Source organism: Pimephales promelas, chromosome 2 (assembly GCF_988280905.1).
Source record: "Pimephales promelas chromosome 2, fPimPro1.hap1.1, whole genome shotgun sequence".
NCBI lineage: Eukaryota > Metazoa > Chordata > Actinopteri > Cypriniformes > Leuciscidae > Pimephales > Pimephales promelas.
Window position 1 is genome coordinate 28,146,885 of NC_142770.1, and position 16,179 is coordinate 28,163,063.

The window sequence follows — 16,179 nt, forward strand, 5'->3', positions numbered from 1 at the left end:
AGCTCCACTTGAGGTTCTTTTGTTTTGTTTTTTTTCTCCACTTCTTCAATATCCAGAGGCAGTCCAGAGAGTTGAACTGCGGCGGTTGCTCGAGAGATACGAAACAGTCTAGGACCGGTCTGTGTGAGGAGGGTTTTCTTTTTTCTCCTCAATTCTTCAAATAGTCTCCAATATTTGACGGACGACTTAGTTCACAGCAGTTGTCCTGGAGGCAAAGTTGTTCGGAATGAGGAGTTCTATCATGTGGTATGAAAACATTGTGCACGTGTGAAACGTCACGTGATACACAGCCACCCATGTTGTGTTTTTTTCTGTTTACAGCGCCACCAAGTGGCCAGTCGCCGCATTCCTCTTCACGTGACCACGGGCTGAGCCCGTACACAGGTGTACCGAGTTGGGTGCAATTGTCTCATTCCGTTGGAGAGTTATAGCCGTTCAAGTAAAGCCCGCCTCGCCCACCCCCAACGTTTTGGCGTACCGTCGCCAACGTGGATGGAAATTCCAACTGTTTCCCGATCCCTGTTGGCAGTCAGACTCCAGAGAATCTTTCTGCACCGGTTTGGGTCAGATCGGGCAAAAAACCTAGGACTAGTGTGCAAAAGTAGGTTTTTCAGAAAATCCAAAATACCCGAAAATCTCGCCAGCGCGACCACCCAATCCGAGGCATGCATCTTGTTCGGCTCGAGCCAAGGATTCCGGTGATGTAAGACACTTGGGTCTGCGACCGACGGTCGAGGAGTTACGAGCCATTTCGTACTTTTGATCGCTGCAGCGCCACCTTGGGGCCGATCGGGGCGAGCCTTGGTGAGGTTGTAGTACCGGGCCGGTCCTACCATCCCTCAGAGTTTCAAGTCTCTACCACGGACGCTTTGGTCTGCCCGCTCACTTTTAAGGCGGAATGTTGATGATCCAAAATCCCAGGTTGCACTCCAGAGTGTCTTTGCTGTGCACTCTGTTGTGATCCATTTTCGGTGTCAACCAATCTGAGCTGAGCTTGTTTGCCGGCGACCTTAGACCCTCTCGCCGCGGCCCAGGTGGGCGTGGCCTTTGCCGGCTCCCCCGCCTCGGCGTCGCTGCGTCATCGCTTCTCGGCCTTTTGGCTAAGATCAAGTGTAGTATCTGTTCTTATCAGTTTAATATCTGATACGTGCCCTACCCGGGCACCACATATTAAATTGATTTTTGGTCCTGGGAGATGGAATAGGGGCTTGCTCCGTCCACTCCACGCATCGACCCGGTATTGCAGTACTTCTGGGAACGGTGCACCCTCCTAAAGTGTTCAATGAAAGAAATGTAGTGGTCTTGTGTGGCAGACGGTGATAATGGAGCTAGTGTGAGTGGGTGTTGTAGGTGATCATGTGCTATACTAGCCTGGGTAGAATTGTGGTGTAAAAACAAGACAAAAAGGAACCCCTGTTCCTCTGTCGGTTTAACATCTGATCCGTCCACTATTCGGGGACGGCGCATTATGTACATTTATGGCTCATGGAGCCGGATGCGGAGCGTGCAAAAAAAAAAAAAAAAAGCCCCTTTTTTGACTGGCAAACCGCTGGTGAGGATTGGGGAGAGGGACAGGGTGCTTCTGACTGAAGGCCTGGGAATTCATACTTACCTGGCAGGGGAGACACCATGATCAGGAAGGTGGTTCACCCAGGGCGAGGCTCGGCCATTGCACTCTGGGTTGTGCTGACCCCTGCGAATTCCCCAAATGTGGGAATCTCGACTGCATAATTTATGGTAGTGGGGGACTGCGTTCGCGCTCTCCCCTGGACAACACTGGTTAAAAGGGCAGATTGTTAAAGCTCCACTTGAGGTTCTTTTGTTTTGTTTTTTTTCTCCACTTCTTCAATATCCAGAGGCAGTCCAGAGAGTTGAACTGCGGCGGTTGCTCGAGAGATACGAAACAGTCTAGGACCGGTCTGTGTGAGGAGGGTTTTCTTTTTTCTCCTCAATTCTTCAAATAGTCTCCAATATTTGACGGACGACTTAGTTCACAGCAGTTGTCCTGGAGGCAAAGTTGTTCGGAATGAGGAGTTCTATCATGTGGTATGAAAACATTGTGCACGTGTGAAACGTCACGTGATACACAGCCACCCATGTTGTGTTTTTTTCTGTTTACAGCGCCACCAAGTGGCCAGTCGCCGCATTCCTCTTCACGTGACCACGGGCTGAGCCCGTACACAGGTGTACCGAGTTGGGTGCAATTGTCTCATTCCGTTGGAGAGTTATAGCCGTTCAAGTAAAGCCCGCCTCGCCCACCCCCAACGTTTTGGCGTACCGTCGCCAACGTGGATGGAAATTCCAACTGTTTCCCGATCCCTGTTGGCAGTCAGACTCCAGAGAATCTTTCTGCACCGGTTTGGGTCAGATCGGGCAAAAAACCTAGGACTAGTGTGCAAAAGTAGGTTTTTCAGAAAATCCAAAATACCCGAAAATCTCGCCAGCGCGACCACCCAATCCGAGGCATGCATCTTGTTCGGCTCGAGCCAAGGATTCCGGTGATGTAAGACACTTGGGTCTGCGACCGACGGTCGAGGAGTTACGAGCCATTTCGTACTTTTGATCGCTGCAGCGCCACCTTGGGGCCGATCGGGGCGAGCCTTGGTGAGGTTGTAGTACCGGGCCGGTCCTACCATCCCTCAGAGTTTCAAGTCTCTACCACGGACGCTTTGGTCTGCCCGCTCACTTTTAAGGCGGAATGTTGATGATCCAAAATCCCAGGTTGCACTCCAGAGTGTCTTTGCTGTGCACTCTGTTGTGATCCATTTTCGGTGTCAACCAATCTGAGCTGAGCTTGTTTGCCGGCGACCTTAGACCCTCTCGCCGCGGCCCAGGTGGGCGTGGCCTTTGCCGGCTCCCCCGCCTCGGCGTCGCTGCGTCATCGCTTCTCGGCCTTTTGGCTAAGATCAAGTGTAGTATCTGTTCTTATCAGTTTAATATCTGATACGTGCCCTACCCGGGCACCACATATTAAATTGATTTTTGGTCCTGGGAGATGGAATAGGGGCTTGCTCCGTCCACTCCACGCATCGACCCGGTATTGCAGTACTTCTGGGAACGGTGCACCCTCCTAAAGTGTTCAATGAAAGAAATGTAGTGGTCTTGTGTGGCAGACGGTGATAATGGAGCTAGTGTGAGTGGGTGTTGTAGGTGATCATGTGCTATACTAGCCTGGGTAGAATTGTGGTGTAAAAACAAGACAAAAAGGAACCCCTGTTCCTCTGTCGGTTTAACATCTGATCCGTCCACTATTCGGGGACGGCGCATTATGTACATTTATGGCTCATGGAGCCGGATGCGGAGCGTGCAAAAAAAAAAAAAAAAAGCCCCTTTTTTGACTGGCAAACCGCTGGTGAGGATTGGGGAGAGGGACAGGGTGCTTCTGACTGAAGGCCTGGGAATTCATACTTACCTGGCAGGGGAGACACCATGATCAGGAAGGTGGTTCACCCAGGGCGAGGCTCGGCCATTGCACTCTGGGTTGTGCTGACCCCTGCGAATTCCCCAAATGTGGGAATCTCGACTGCATAATTTATGGTAGTGGGGGACTGCGTTCGCGCTCTCCCCTGGACAACACTGGTTAAAAGGGCAGATTGTTAAAGCTCCACTTGAGGTTCTTTTGTTTTGTTTTTTTTCTCCACTTCTTCAATATCCAGAGGCAGTCCAGAGAGTTGAACTGCGGCGGTTGCTCGAGATACGAAACAGTCTAGGACCGGTCTGTGTGAGGAGGGTTTTCTTTTTTCTCCTCAATTCTTCAAATAGTCTCCAATATTTGACGGACGACTTAGTTCACAGCAGTTGTCCTGGAGGCAAAGTTGTTCGGAATGAGGAGTTCTATCATGTGGTATGAAAACATTGTGCACGTGTGAAACGTCACGTGATACACAGCCACCCATGTTGTGTTTTTTTCTGTTTACAGCGCCACCAAGTGGCCAGTCGCCGCATTCCTCTTCACGTGACCACGGGCTGAGCCCGTACACAGGTGTACCGAGTTGGGTGCAATTGTCTCATTCCGTTGGAGAGTTATAGCCGTTCAAGTAAAGCCCGCCTCGCCCACCCCCAACGTTTTGGCGTACCGTCGCCAACGTGGATGGAAATTCCAACTGTTTCCCGATCCCTGTTGGCAGTCAGACTCCAGAGAATCTTTCTGCACCGGTTTGGGTCAGATCGGGCAAAAAACCTAGGACTAGTGTGCAAAAGTAGGTTTTTCAGAAAATCCAAAATACCCGAAAATCTCGCCAGCGCGACCACCCAATCCGAGGCATGCATCTTGTTCGGCTCGAGCCAAGGATTCCGGTGATGTAAGACACTTGGGTCTGCGACCGACGGTCGAGGAGTTACGAGCCATTTCGTACTTTTGATCGCTGCAGCGCCACCTTGGGGCCGATCGGGGCGAGCCTTGGTGAGGTTGTAGTACCGGGCCGGTCCTACCATCCCTCAGAGTTTCAAGTCTCTACCACGGACGCTTTGGTCTGCCCGCTCACTTTTAAGGCGGAATGTTGATGATCCAAAATCCCAGGTTGCACTCCAGAGTGTCTTTGCTGTGCACTCTGTTGTGATCCATTTTCGGTGTCAACCAATCTGAGCTGAGCTTGTTTGCCGGCGACCTTAGACCCTCTCGCCGCGGCCCAGGTGGGCGTGGCCTTTGCCGGCTCCCCCGCCTCGGCGTCGCTGCGTCATCGCTTCTCGGCCTTTTGGCTAAGATCAAGTGTAGTATCTGTTCTTATCAGTTTAATATCTGATACGTGCCCTACCCGGGCACCACATATTAAATTGATTTTTGGTCCTGGGAGATGGAATAGGGGCTTGCTCCGTCCACTCCACGCATCGACCCGGTATTGCAGTACTTCTGGGAACGGTGCACCCTCCTAAAGTGTTCAATGAAAGAAATGTAGTGGTCTTGTGTGGCAGACGGTGATAATGGAGCTAGTGTGAGTGGGTGTTGTAGGTGATCATGTGCTATACTAGCCTGGGTAGAATTGTGGTGTAAAAACAAGACAAAAAGGAACCCCTGTTCCTCTGTCGGTTTAACATCTGATCCGTCCACTATTCGGGGACGGCGCATTATGTACATTTATGGCTCATGGAGCCGGATGCGGAGCGTGCAAAAAAAAAAAAAAAAAGCCCCTTTTTTGACTGGCAAACCGCTGGTGAGGATTGGGGAGAGGGACAGGGTGCTTCTGACTGAAGGCCTGGGAATTCATACTTACCTGGCAGGGGAGACACCATGATCAGGAAGGTGGTTCACCCAGGGCGAGGCTCGGCCATTGCACTCTGGGTTGTGCTGACCCCTGCGAATTCCCCAAATGTGGGAATCTCGACTGCATAATTTATGGTAGTGGGGGACTGCGTTCGCGCTCTCCCCTGGACAACACTGGTTAAAAGGGCAGATTGTTAAAGCTCCACTTGAGGTTCTTTTGTTTTGTTTTTTTTCTCCACTTCTTCAATATCCAGAGGCAGTCCAGAGAGTTGAACTGCGGCGGTTGCTCGAGAGATACGAAACAGTCTAGGACCGGTCTGTGTGAGGAGGGTTTTCTTTTTTCTCCTCAATTCTTCAAATAGTCTCCAATATTTGACGGACGACTTAGTTCACAGCAGTTGTCCTGGAGGCAAAGTTGTTCGGAATGAGGAGTTCTATCATGTGGTATGAAAACATTGTGCACGTGTGAAACGTCACGTGATACACAGCCACCCATGTTGTGTTTTTTTCTGTTTACAGCGCCACCAAGTGGCCAGTCGCCGCATTCCTCTTCACGTGACCACGGGCTGAGCCCGTACACAGGTGTACCGAGTTGGGTGCAATTGTCTCATTCCGTTGGAGAGTTATAGCCGTTCAAGTAAAGCCCGCCTCGCCCACCCCCAACGTTTTGGCGTACCGTCGCCAACGTGGATGGAAATTCCAACTGTTTCCCGATCCCTGTTGGCAGTCAGACTCCAGAGAATCTTTCTGCACCGGTTTGGGTCAGATCGGGCAAAAAACCTAGGACTAGTGTGCAAAAGTAGGTTTTTCAGAAAATCCAAAATACCCGAAAATCTCGCCAGCGCGACCACCCAATCCGAGGCATGCATCTTGTTCGGCTCGAGCCAAGGATTCCGGTGATGTAAGACACTTGGGTCTGCGACCGACGGTCGAGGAGTTACGAGCCATTTCGTACTTTTGATCGCTGCAGCGCCACCTTGGGGCCGATCGGGGCGAGCCTTGGTGAGGTTGTAGTACCGGGCCGGTCCTACCATCCCTCAGAGTTTCAAGTCTCTACCACGGACGCTTTGGTCTGCCCGCTCACTTTTAAGGCGGAATGTTGATGATCCAAAATCCCAGGTTGCACTCCAGAGTGTCTTTGCTGTGCACTCTGTTGTGATCCATTTTCGGTGTCAACCAATCTGAGCTGAGCTTGTTTGCCGGCGACCTTAGACCCTCTCGCCGCGGCCCAGGTGGGCGTGGCCTTTGCCGGCTCCCCCGCCTCGGCGTCGCTGCGTCATCGCTTCTCGGCCTTTTGGCTAAGATCAAGTGTAGTATCTGTTCTTATCAGTTTAATATCTGATACGTGCCCTACCCGGGCACCACATATTAAATTGATTTTTGGTCCTGGGAGATGGAATAGGGGCTTGCTCCGTCCACTCCACGCATCGACCCGGTATTGCAGTACTTCTGGGAACGGTGCACCCTCCTAAAGTGTTCAATGAAAGAAATGTAGTGGTCTTGTGTGGCAGACGGTGATAATGGAGCTAGTGTGAGTGGGTGTTGTAGGTGATCATGTGCTATACTAGCCTGGGTAGAATTGTGGTGTAAAAACAAGACAAAAAGGAACCCCTGTTCCTCTGTCGGTTTAACATCTGATCCGTCCACTATTCGGGGACGGCGCATTATGTACATTTATGGCTCATGGAGCCGGATGCGGAGCGTGCAAAAAAAAAAAAAAAAAGCCCCTTTTTTGACTGGCAAACCGCTGGTGAGGATTGGGGAGAGGGACAGGGTGCTTCTGACTGAAGGCCTGGGAATTCATACTTACCTGGCAGGGGAGACACCATGATCAGGAAGGTGGTTCACCCAGGGCGAGGCTCGGCCATTGCACTCTGGGTTGTGCTGACCCCTGCGAATTCCCCAAATGTGGGAATCTCGACTGCATAATTTATGGTAGTGGGGGACTGCGTTCGCGCTCTCCCCTGGACAACACTGGTTAAAAGGGCAGATTGTTAAAGCTCCACTTGAGGTTCTTTTGTTTTGTTTTTTTTCTCCACTTCTTCAATATCCAGAGGCAGTCCAGAGAGTTGAACTGCGGCGGTTGCTCGAGAGATACGAAACAGTCTAGGACCGGTCTGTGTGAGGAGGGTTTTCTTTTTTCTCCTCAATTCTTCAAATAGTCTCCAATATTTGACGGACGACTTAGTTCACAGCAGTTGTCCTGGAGGCAAAGTTGTTCGGAATGAGGAGTTCTATCATGTGGTATGAAAACATTGTGCACGTGTGAAACGTCACGTGATACACAGCCACCCATGTTGTGTTTTTTTCTGTTTACAGCGCCACCAAGTGGCCAGTCGCCGCATTCCTCTTCACGTGACCACGGGCTGAGCCCGTACACAGGTGTACCGAGTTGGGTGCAATTGTCTCATTCCGTTGGAGAGTTATAGCCGTTCAAGTAAAGCCCGCCTCGCCCACCCCCAACGTTTTGGCGTACCGTCGCCAACGTGGATGGAAATTCCAACTGTTTCCCGATCCCTGTTGGCAGTCAGACTCCAGAGAATCTTTCTGCACCGGTTTGGGTCAGATCGGGCAAAAAACCTAGGACTAGTGTGCAAAAGTAGGTTTTTCAGAAAATCCAAAATACCCGAAAATCTCGCCAGCGCGACCACCCAATCCGAGGCATGCATCTTGTTCGGCTCGAGCCAAGGATTCCGGTGATGTAAGACACTTGGGTCTGCGACCGACGGTCGAGGAGTTACGAGCCATTTCGTACTTTTGATCGCTGCAGCGCCACCTTGGGGCCGATCGGGGCGAGCCTTGGTGAGGTTGTAGTACCGGGCCGGTCCTACCATCCCTCAGAGTTTCAAGTCTCTACCACGGACGCTTTGGTCTGCCCGCTCACTTTTAAGGCGGAATGTTGATGATCCAAAATCCCAGGTTGCACTCCAGAGTGTCTTTGCTGTGCACTCTGTTGTGATCCATTTTCGGTGTCAACCAATCTGAGCTGAGCTTGTTTGCCGGCGACCTTAGACCCTCTCGCCGCGGCCCAGGTGGGCGTGGCCTTTGCCGGCTCCCCCGCCTCGGCGTCGCTGCGTCATCGCTTCTCGGCCTTTTGGCTAAGATCAAGTGTAGTATCTGTTCTTATCAGTTTAATATCTGATACGTGCCCTACCCGGGCACCACATATTAAATTGATTTTTGGTCCTGGGAGATGGAATAGGGGCTTGCTCCGTCCACTCCACGCATCGACCCGGTATTGCAGTACTTCTGGGAACGGTGCACCCTCCTAAAGTGTTCAATGAAAGAAATGTAGTGGTCTTGTGTGGCAGACGGTGATAATGGAGCTAGTGTGAGTGGGTGTTGTAGGTGATCATGTGCTATACTAGCCTGGGTAGAATTGTGGTGTAAAAACAAGACAAAAAGGAACCCCTGTTCCTCTGTCGGTTTAACATCTGATCCGTCCACTATTCGGGGACGGCGCATTATGTACATTTATGGCTCATGGAGCCGGATGCGGAGCGTGCAAAAAAAAAAAAAAAAAGCCCCTTTTTTGACTGGCAAACCGCTGGTGAGGATTGGGGAGAGGGACAGGGTGCTTCTGACTGAAGGCCTGGGAATTCATACTTACCTGGCAGGGGAGACACCATGATCAGGAAGGTGGTTCACCCAGGGCGAGGCTCGGCCATTGCACTCTGGGTTGTGCTGACCCCTGCGAATTCCCCAAATGTGGGAATCTCGACTGCATAATTTATGGTAGTGGGGGACTGCGTTCGCGCTCTCCCCTGGACAACACTGGTTAAAAGGGCAGATTGTTAAAGCTCCACTTGAGGTTCTTTTGTTTTGTTTTTTTTCTCCACTTCTTCAATATCCAGAGGCAGTCCAGAGAGTTGAACTGCGGCGGTTGCTCGAGAGATACGAAACAGTCTAGGACCGGTCTGTGTGAGGAGGGTTTTCTTTTTTCTCCTCAATTCTTCAAATAGTCTCCAATATTTGACGGACGACTTAGTTCACAGCAGTTGTCCTGGAGGCAAAGTTGTTCGGAATGAGGAGTTCTATCATGTGGTATGAAAACATTGTGCACGTGTGAAACGTCACGTGATACACAGCCACCCATGTTGTGTTTTTTTCTGTTTACAGCGCCACCAAGTGGCCAGTCGCCGCATTCCTCTTCACGTGACCACGGGCTGAGCCCGTACACAGGTGTACCGAGTTGGGTGCAATTGTCTCATTCCGTTGGAGAGTTATAGCCGTTCAAGTAAAGCCCGCCTCGCCCACCCCCAACGTTTTGGCGTACCGTCGCCAACGTGGATGGAAATTCCAACTGTTTCCCGATCCCTGTTGGCAGTCAGACTCCAGAGAATCTTTCTGCACCGGTTTGGGTCAGATCGGGCAAAAAACCTAGGACTAGTGTGCAAAAGTAGGTTTTTCAGAAAATCCAAAATACCCGAAAATCTCGCCAGCGCGACCACCCAATCCGAGGCATGCATCTTGTTCGGCTCGAGCCAAGGATTCCGGTGATGTAAGACACTTGGGTCTGCGACCGACGGTCGAGGAGTTACGAGCCATTTCGTACTTTTGATCGCTGCAGCGCCACCTTGGGGCCGATCGGGGCGAGCCTTGGTGAGGTTGTAGTACCGGGCCGGTCCTACCATCCCTCAGAGTTTCAAGTCTCTACCACGGACGCTTTGGTCTGCCCGCTCACTTTTAAGGCGGAATGTTGATGATCCAAAATCCCAGGTTGCACTCCAGAGTGTCTTTGCTGTGCACTCTGTTGTGATCCATTTTCGGTGTCAACCAATCTGAGCTGAGCTTGTTTGCCGGCGACCTTAGACCCTCTCGCCGCGGCCCAGGTGGGCGTGGCCTTTGCCGGCTCCCCCGCCTCGGCGTCGCTGCGTCATCGCTTCTCGGCCTTTTGGCTAAGATCAAGTGCAAGTGGCTTGACCGCAGTTCTTGGTTGCTAAAGGTCTGTGAAGGAGTGGGGAAGTGATGGCGGAAGGAATTTTTGAGAGAAGAGTAAAGAACACGTCAAGACTTTACTGGGAAGGATCCAGAGAAGAAGAGATGCCGGAAAGGGAAGAATTCATCCAAAAAGTTATCATCAATTTGTTGAAGATTGACCCTCCAGAGATTCTCGGAATCCAAAGAAATGGCAAAGATAAGTATTTTGATGTCACGATGAAAGACAGCATTTTGTTTCAGAGACTTTTGGAAAAGTTCAGAGAAAATGAAGGTCAGCGTCCTCTGGATAAGTTTAGAATACAGTCCTTGGGGAGAAATAATTTCCGGATTTTGACAATCAACATGTTTGACATGAATATGGAAGATGAAGAGGTGGAATCTTTTCTTCGAAACCATGTTAAAATAATATCGACAGTAAGGTACAGAAGGGACAGATTCGGGGTATGGAACGGACAAAGGCAGTATCAAGTGTTGCTCAACGAGGACCCTGCTGGTTTCCAGGGTTACCATCATCCTCCGGCCAATTTTAAAATTGCGGGTGTAAGGGGGTACATAGTGTACTCCGGTCAGCCTCAATTTTGTAGAAGATGTCAGGAATTTGGACACTTGGAATACCAATGCGTTATAAGATGTCTGAACTGTAAAGAATTGGGGCATGCTGCCTCAGAGTGTCTGAAACCGAAAGTGTGCAAGGAGTGTGGGGCTACTGATCATCTTTTCAGGACATGTCCAAAACGGAAAAGAACGTATGCCAGTGCAGCAAGAGGAGAAGATGGAGAAGACCTTAGGCCAATTGAAGTTGTTATTAAGGAAGTACAGGCATACCATGGAGCTCTTACTGGCCAGAATGAAGAAGTATACCAGATGGGTTCACCTACGGATACAGAGATAATGGAGGGAGTGAGAGGAGTCACAGCAGGATGCCCTGTTTTAGCTTCTGTCCCAGCCGAGCTAACAAATCCAGCTTTTGAGGAATCGGAGAAAATGGAAGAGGAGGGGGGTGAGTTACAGGGTACAGTGAGTCCAGACACCCTACATCTCACAACTAATATTTCCTGGGGTGACAGAATGGAGGATGAGGAAGAGCAAGGAGCTGAAGGATCCTGGAAGTTAGCTTCTAAGACAAGTAAAAGGAAATTGGAAGGAAACGAGGAAGAAAATAAGATTGAGGTATCAAATTCATTTAGTGTGCTGGATCAGCGGACGGATGATGAGGAGTCTTTGAGCTTACCTGAGTTTGCGGATGGATCGTCGATGGCTGGGTCCCTGATAGTGCCTCCTGTGGTAACATCAGAGGAAGAGGTGGAGGTTTCGGAGCTGGGGTCGATGTCTGGTAGTTTCCTATCGAGGGAAGACGTGGAGTTTTTTATAGGGACCACTGGATTCATAGAAGGCACAGACAAGGAGAAAAGAAATGGAAAGAAGAAGAAAACGTTACCTGATGATCTTTATGAATGATGGACTTGAAGTTTGTATCTCTCAATGTGAGAGGTTTGAGGGATGCTGGAAAGAGGGGTGCTCTGTTTTGTTCTCTGTTATCTATGGACTTCGAGGTGGCATTCCTACAAGAGTGTCACCTGAAAGGAGAAGAAGATACAATAACTTTTTCTAAAGAATGGACTTCCGGGGTGTCATATTGGAGTATTGGGAATGTACATTCAGATGGACTGGGGATAGTGTTTAAGAAAAATGGATTCATGATAGAGAATTATGTATCTCTTGTGCCGGGGAGATTACAATGTCTGGATGCACGATGGGGTGAGTATAAATATCGCTTTATTAATGTATATGCACCCTGTAATAGAAGTAAAAGACTGGAATTTTTCAAAAACTTACCAAATTTATGGGATACCAATAGATGTGTAATAATGGGGGGTGATTTCAATATAACGTTGGACAGTTTGGAAAAAAATGGGGAAATTGACTTCTCAGGGATTTACTTAAAAGAGGAATTAGGAGAGCATTTCTTACAGGATGCATATAGGAAATGTTATAAAGATGATCCAGGGTTTACATGGGGTAATACGAGGGGCAATAGAAGTAGATTAGATTATTTTTTTATAACACAGGGGATAGAAATAAAAGAGTTGAGGATTGTACCATGTTGGTGTTCGGATCATGGAATGTTGTTAGTCACAATAGTTAATAATGAGGTAAGCATGGGTAAGGGCTATTGGAAGATGAATATTAGTTTGTTGGAGGATGATATATTTAAAAAGGAATTTAAAGATTTTTACAAATTATGGCAAGAGTTTAAAGTGGGGTATGTATCGCTTTTAGAATGGTGGGAGGTGATGAAAAAAGAAATTGCGGGGTTTTGCATAAGATATACAGAAAAGAAAAGAAGACAGGAAAGGAGGGAGGTTTGGAAGGACAATAATAGATTGCAAAAAATAATGGCAAATCAAAATGTTGGGTTAGAGGTGAGAGAGGAGGAAATTGCGGACATAAAGGGGAAAATTAAAATGTACTATACTAAAAAGGCAAAGGAGTTTGCGTTTTTAGCAAAGGTAGAGGAAAGGGAAAAAGATGAGAAAGTAACTAAATATTTTTTTCAAACAATAAAACAGAAACAGAGAGGGGAAATAATTGATGGGTTTATGTCAGAAAAAGGAGAAGTTAAAGGTAAAGAAAACATGTTTAAATATGTCTGTGGCTTTTATAAGGAACTGTTTTCTAAAAGAGAGGTAGATGGGAGGAAGGAAGGGGAGTTATTGGGAGGTATAAAGAGAGTCCTACTTAAGAAACATAGAGAAAAAATAGGGGGTGAGATCAAGGAAGAGGAAATTAAAGCAGCCCTTACCTCAATGAAAGGGAATAAAACTCCAGGGGGGGATGGGTTGCCGAAAGAGTTTTATGGGTGCTTTTGGGACATCATAAAAAAAGATTTGGTGATGGTATATAGAGAGGTGTATAAGACAGGCAAGTTAACTGAGTCTATGAGTTCGGGGGTAATACACCTAATCCACAAGAAAGGTGAAAAAAAAGATATAAAAAATTGGAGACCAATAACCGTTTTAACAACTGATTATAAAATTTTAAGTAAGTGTTTAACAAATAGGTTACTGGAGGTGATGTCGGTATTAGTGAATCCAGATCAAACTTGTGGGGTTAAGGGAAGGGCTGGTTCTTTTAATTTATTGCTCATAAGAGATATCATTAGCTGGGTTGAAGAGAGAGATCTGCCTTTGTGCATACTGAGTCTAGATCAGGAGAAAGCCTTCGACAGGGTTAACCATGAATTCTTATTTAAGGTATTAGGGGAAATGAATGTTGGGGAAGAGTTTATCTCATGGGTAAGGGTCCTATATAATGAAGTACATAGTAGGGTGAAGATAAATGGGGTTTTGAGTGAACCGATTGAACAAAGGGGAGGTGTTAGGCAGGGATGTCCATTGTCTCCTCTGTTGTATGTCTTGTTTATAGAGCCTTTGGCAGAAAGAATAAGGAACGAGCAATACATTGAAGGAGTGCACATACCGGGAGGGTTGGGTGAACGGGTAAAAGTATCTCAGTATGCAGACGATACAACTGTATTTATGTCTACAGATAGAGGGTTGGATAAAGTGGTGCAAATATTGGAAATGTATTGTGCAGCTACTGGCTCGGCCATAAACTATGCCAAATCATCATTAATGTATTGTGGAAAATGGAAAGGAAGGAAAGAGGTGAGGCACGGTTTTTCGTTGTGTCCTACGGGAATCAAAATTTTGGGGGTTAAATTTTATCATAAAGATTCGGCTAAACTAAATTGGGAGGAAAAAATTGAGAGGGTAAAAAAGAAATTGAACATTTGGAGGAGCAGAAAGCTTAGTATTACGGGGAAGGGGTTAGTAGTTAAGGTAGATCTGTTGTCTAGTTTGATTTACTTAGCCCTAATCTTTCCAATTCCTGCGAAAAGTAAATTAATTTTGACTAGGTTGGTCTTTTCATTTATATGGGGTGGGAAATATGAACCTGTTAAAAGGGAACAGATGTACCTAGAGGTTGAAGAAGGAGGTAGAGCGGTGGTGTGTATTCCTTTAAAGTTAGAGGTACTTTACATTTGTTTTTTATGTAAGATACTTATAAATAATGTGGAGCATAAAGCTATGTATTTTGTAAAATTGTGGGCAGCTCTGCCATTAAGGAGAATTGTTCCCTTGGACAACAGAGGACCAAAGGCTGAGAGTAGACCTTGGCAATATGAAAAGTTAATTTTGTTTTTAAGAGCCCATCCTGGTTGTGTAAAGGAGGAGTTACTAAAAAATCATAAACAATTATATCAAGATTTAAAAGAGAAAATGGTAGTAACACAACAAGCAGAAATGAGAAAGAAAAAAGTTAAGTGGAAATGTATTCAACATGAAAATTTAAGTAATGAGAGGAAGGATTTGAATTGGCTCGTAGCTTTGAATAGATTGCCGGTGAGGGAAAGATTGTATAATCAAGGATCTACAGGCACAAGAGGTTGTCCAAGAGGTTGTCCAGGGGACGAGACTCTACATCATGTTTTTTGTGAATGTTATTTAGCTCATTGCTTTTGGAAAAGAATACAACAACTGTTAAGGTTAGTAAGAATTGATATTGTTTTGAACCCTGACTTAATTGTAGGAGGAAAAGGGTTGGGACAGTCAAAAAAGGAAAGGATAATCTGGTGCATAATAAGTATTGGTAAAGAGATATTGTGGGAGGAACGGAATGCTCAAGTAAAAAAGAAAAGAGAAGGTAGAACATCAAAGCAATTGTGGTATGAATTGAAATACAAAGTGTTAATGGAAGCTAAAATATGGAAAATAAGAATGGAAAAAGATGAATATTTGCTTTTGTGGGGTGAATTGGAAAAACATTGTACTGTAAATAAATAAATAATAAAAAAAAAAAAAAAAAAAAAAAAAATCTGTTCTTATCAGTTTAATATCTGATACGTGCCCTACCCGGGCACCACATATTAAATTGATTTTTGGTCCTGGGAGATGGAATAGGGGCTTGCTCCGTCCACTCCACGCATCGACCCGGTATTGCAGTACTTCTGGGAACGGTGCACCCTCCTAAAGTGTTCAATGAAAGAAATGTAGTGGTCTTGTGTGGCAGACGGTGATAATGGAGCTAGTGTGAGTGGGTGTTGTAGGTGATCATGTGCTATACTAGCCTGGGTAGAATTGTGGTGTAAAAACAAGACAAAAAGGAACCCCTGTTCCTCTGTCGGTTTAACATCTGATCCGTCCACTATTCGGGGACGGCGCATTATGTACATTTATGGCTCATGGAGCCGGATGCGGAGCGTGCAAAAAAAAAAAAAAAAAGCCCCTTTTTTGACTGGCAAACCGCTGGTGAGGATTGGGGAGAGGGACAGGGTGCTTCTGACTGAAGGCCTGGGAATTCATACTTACCTGGCAGGGGAGACACCATGATCAGGAAGGTGGTTCACCCAGGGCGAGGCTCGGCCATTGCACTCTGGGTTGTGCTGACCCCTGCGAATTCCCCAAATGTGGGAATCTCGACTGCATAATTTATGGTAGTGGGGGACTGCGTTCGCGCTCTCCCCTGGACAACACTGGTTAAAAGGGCAGATTGTTAAAGCTCCACTTGAGGTTCTTTTGTTTTGTTTTTTTTCTCCACTTCTTCAATATCCAGAGGCAGTCCAGAGAGTTGAACTGCGGCGGTTGCTCGAGAGATACGAAACAGTCTAGGACCGGTCTGTGTGAGGAGGGTTTTCTTTTTTCTCCTCAATTCTTCAAATAGTCTCCAATATTTGACGGACGACTTAGTTCACAGCAGTTGTCCTGGAGGCAAAGTTGTTCGGAATGAGGAGTTCTATCATGTGGTATGAAAACATTGTGCACGTGTGAAACGTCACGTGATACACAGCCACCCATGTTGTGTTTTTTTCTGTTTACAGCGCCACCAAGTGGCCAGTCGCCGCATTCCTCTTCACGTGACCACGGGCTGAGCCCGTACACAGGTGTACCGAGTTGGGTGCAATTGTCTCATTCCGTTGGAGAGTTATAGCCGTTCAAGTAAAGCCCGCCTCGCCCACCCCCAACGTTTTGGCGTAC

The 16,179-nt window shown here is 47.4% G+C and overlaps 11 non-coding genes and 1 pseudogene across 11 annotated transcripts; all 12 read left to right on the forward strand.

Moving 5' to 3' along the window:
- Positions 1-1,080: 1,080 nt before the first annotated feature.
- LOC148996341 (U2 spliceosomal RNA) lies at positions 1,081-1,271 on the forward strand. The gene has a single exon (XR_016148398.1). It is a non-coding gene; the product is annotated as a U2 spliceosomal RNA (small nuclear RNA).
- A 333-nt stretch (positions 1,272-1,604) lies between these two features.
- LOC148996342 (U1 spliceosomal RNA) lies at positions 1,605-1,769 on the forward strand. The gene has a single exon (XR_016150260.1). It is a non-coding gene; the product is annotated as a U1 spliceosomal RNA (small nuclear RNA).
- A 1,111-nt stretch (positions 1,770-2,880) lies between these two features.
- On the forward strand, positions 2,881-3,071 carry LOC148996343 (U2 spliceosomal RNA). The gene has a single exon (XR_016148400.1). It is a non-coding gene; the product is annotated as a U2 spliceosomal RNA (small nuclear RNA).
- Positions 3,072-3,404: 333 nt separating this feature from the next.
- Positions 3,405-3,569, forward strand: LOC148996344 (U1 spliceosomal RNA). The gene has a single exon (XR_016150261.1). It is a non-coding gene; the product is annotated as a U1 spliceosomal RNA (small nuclear RNA).
- A 1,109-nt stretch (positions 3,570-4,678) lies between these two features.
- Positions 4,679-4,869, forward strand: LOC148996345 (U2 spliceosomal RNA). Its single transcript, XR_016148403.1, has one exon. It is a non-coding gene; the product is annotated as a U2 spliceosomal RNA (small nuclear RNA).
- A 333-nt stretch (positions 4,870-5,202) lies between these two features.
- On the forward strand, positions 5,203-5,367 carry LOC148996346 (U1 spliceosomal RNA). Its single transcript, XR_016150262.1, has one exon. It is a non-coding gene; the product is annotated as a U1 spliceosomal RNA (small nuclear RNA).
- A 1,111-nt stretch (positions 5,368-6,478) lies between these two features.
- LOC148996347 (U2 spliceosomal RNA) lies at positions 6,479-6,669 on the forward strand. The gene has a single exon (XR_016148404.1). It is a non-coding gene; the product is annotated as a U2 spliceosomal RNA (small nuclear RNA).
- Positions 6,670-7,002: 333 nt separating this feature from the next.
- Positions 7,003-7,167, forward strand: LOC148996348 (U1 spliceosomal RNA). Its single transcript, XR_016150263.1, has one exon. It is a non-coding gene; the product is annotated as a U1 spliceosomal RNA (small nuclear RNA).
- Positions 7,168-8,278: 1,111 nt separating this feature from the next.
- Positions 8,279-8,469, forward strand: LOC148996349 (U2 spliceosomal RNA). The gene has a single exon (XR_016148408.1). It is a non-coding gene; the product is annotated as a U2 spliceosomal RNA (small nuclear RNA).
- A 333-nt stretch (positions 8,470-8,802) lies between these two features.
- LOC148996350 (U1 spliceosomal RNA) lies at positions 8,803-8,967 on the forward strand. The gene has a single exon (XR_016150264.1). It is a non-coding gene; the product is annotated as a U1 spliceosomal RNA (small nuclear RNA).
- A 5,972-nt stretch (positions 8,968-14,939) lies between these two features.
- On the forward strand, positions 14,940-15,172 carry LOC148996351 (U2 spliceosomal RNA; annotated as a pseudogene).
- A 333-nt stretch (positions 15,173-15,505) lies between these two features.
- Positions 15,506-15,670, forward strand: LOC148996352 (U1 spliceosomal RNA). Its single transcript, XR_016150265.1, has one exon. It is a non-coding gene; the product is annotated as a U1 spliceosomal RNA (small nuclear RNA).
- The last annotated feature ends 509 nt before the right edge of the window (positions 15,671-16,179 follow it).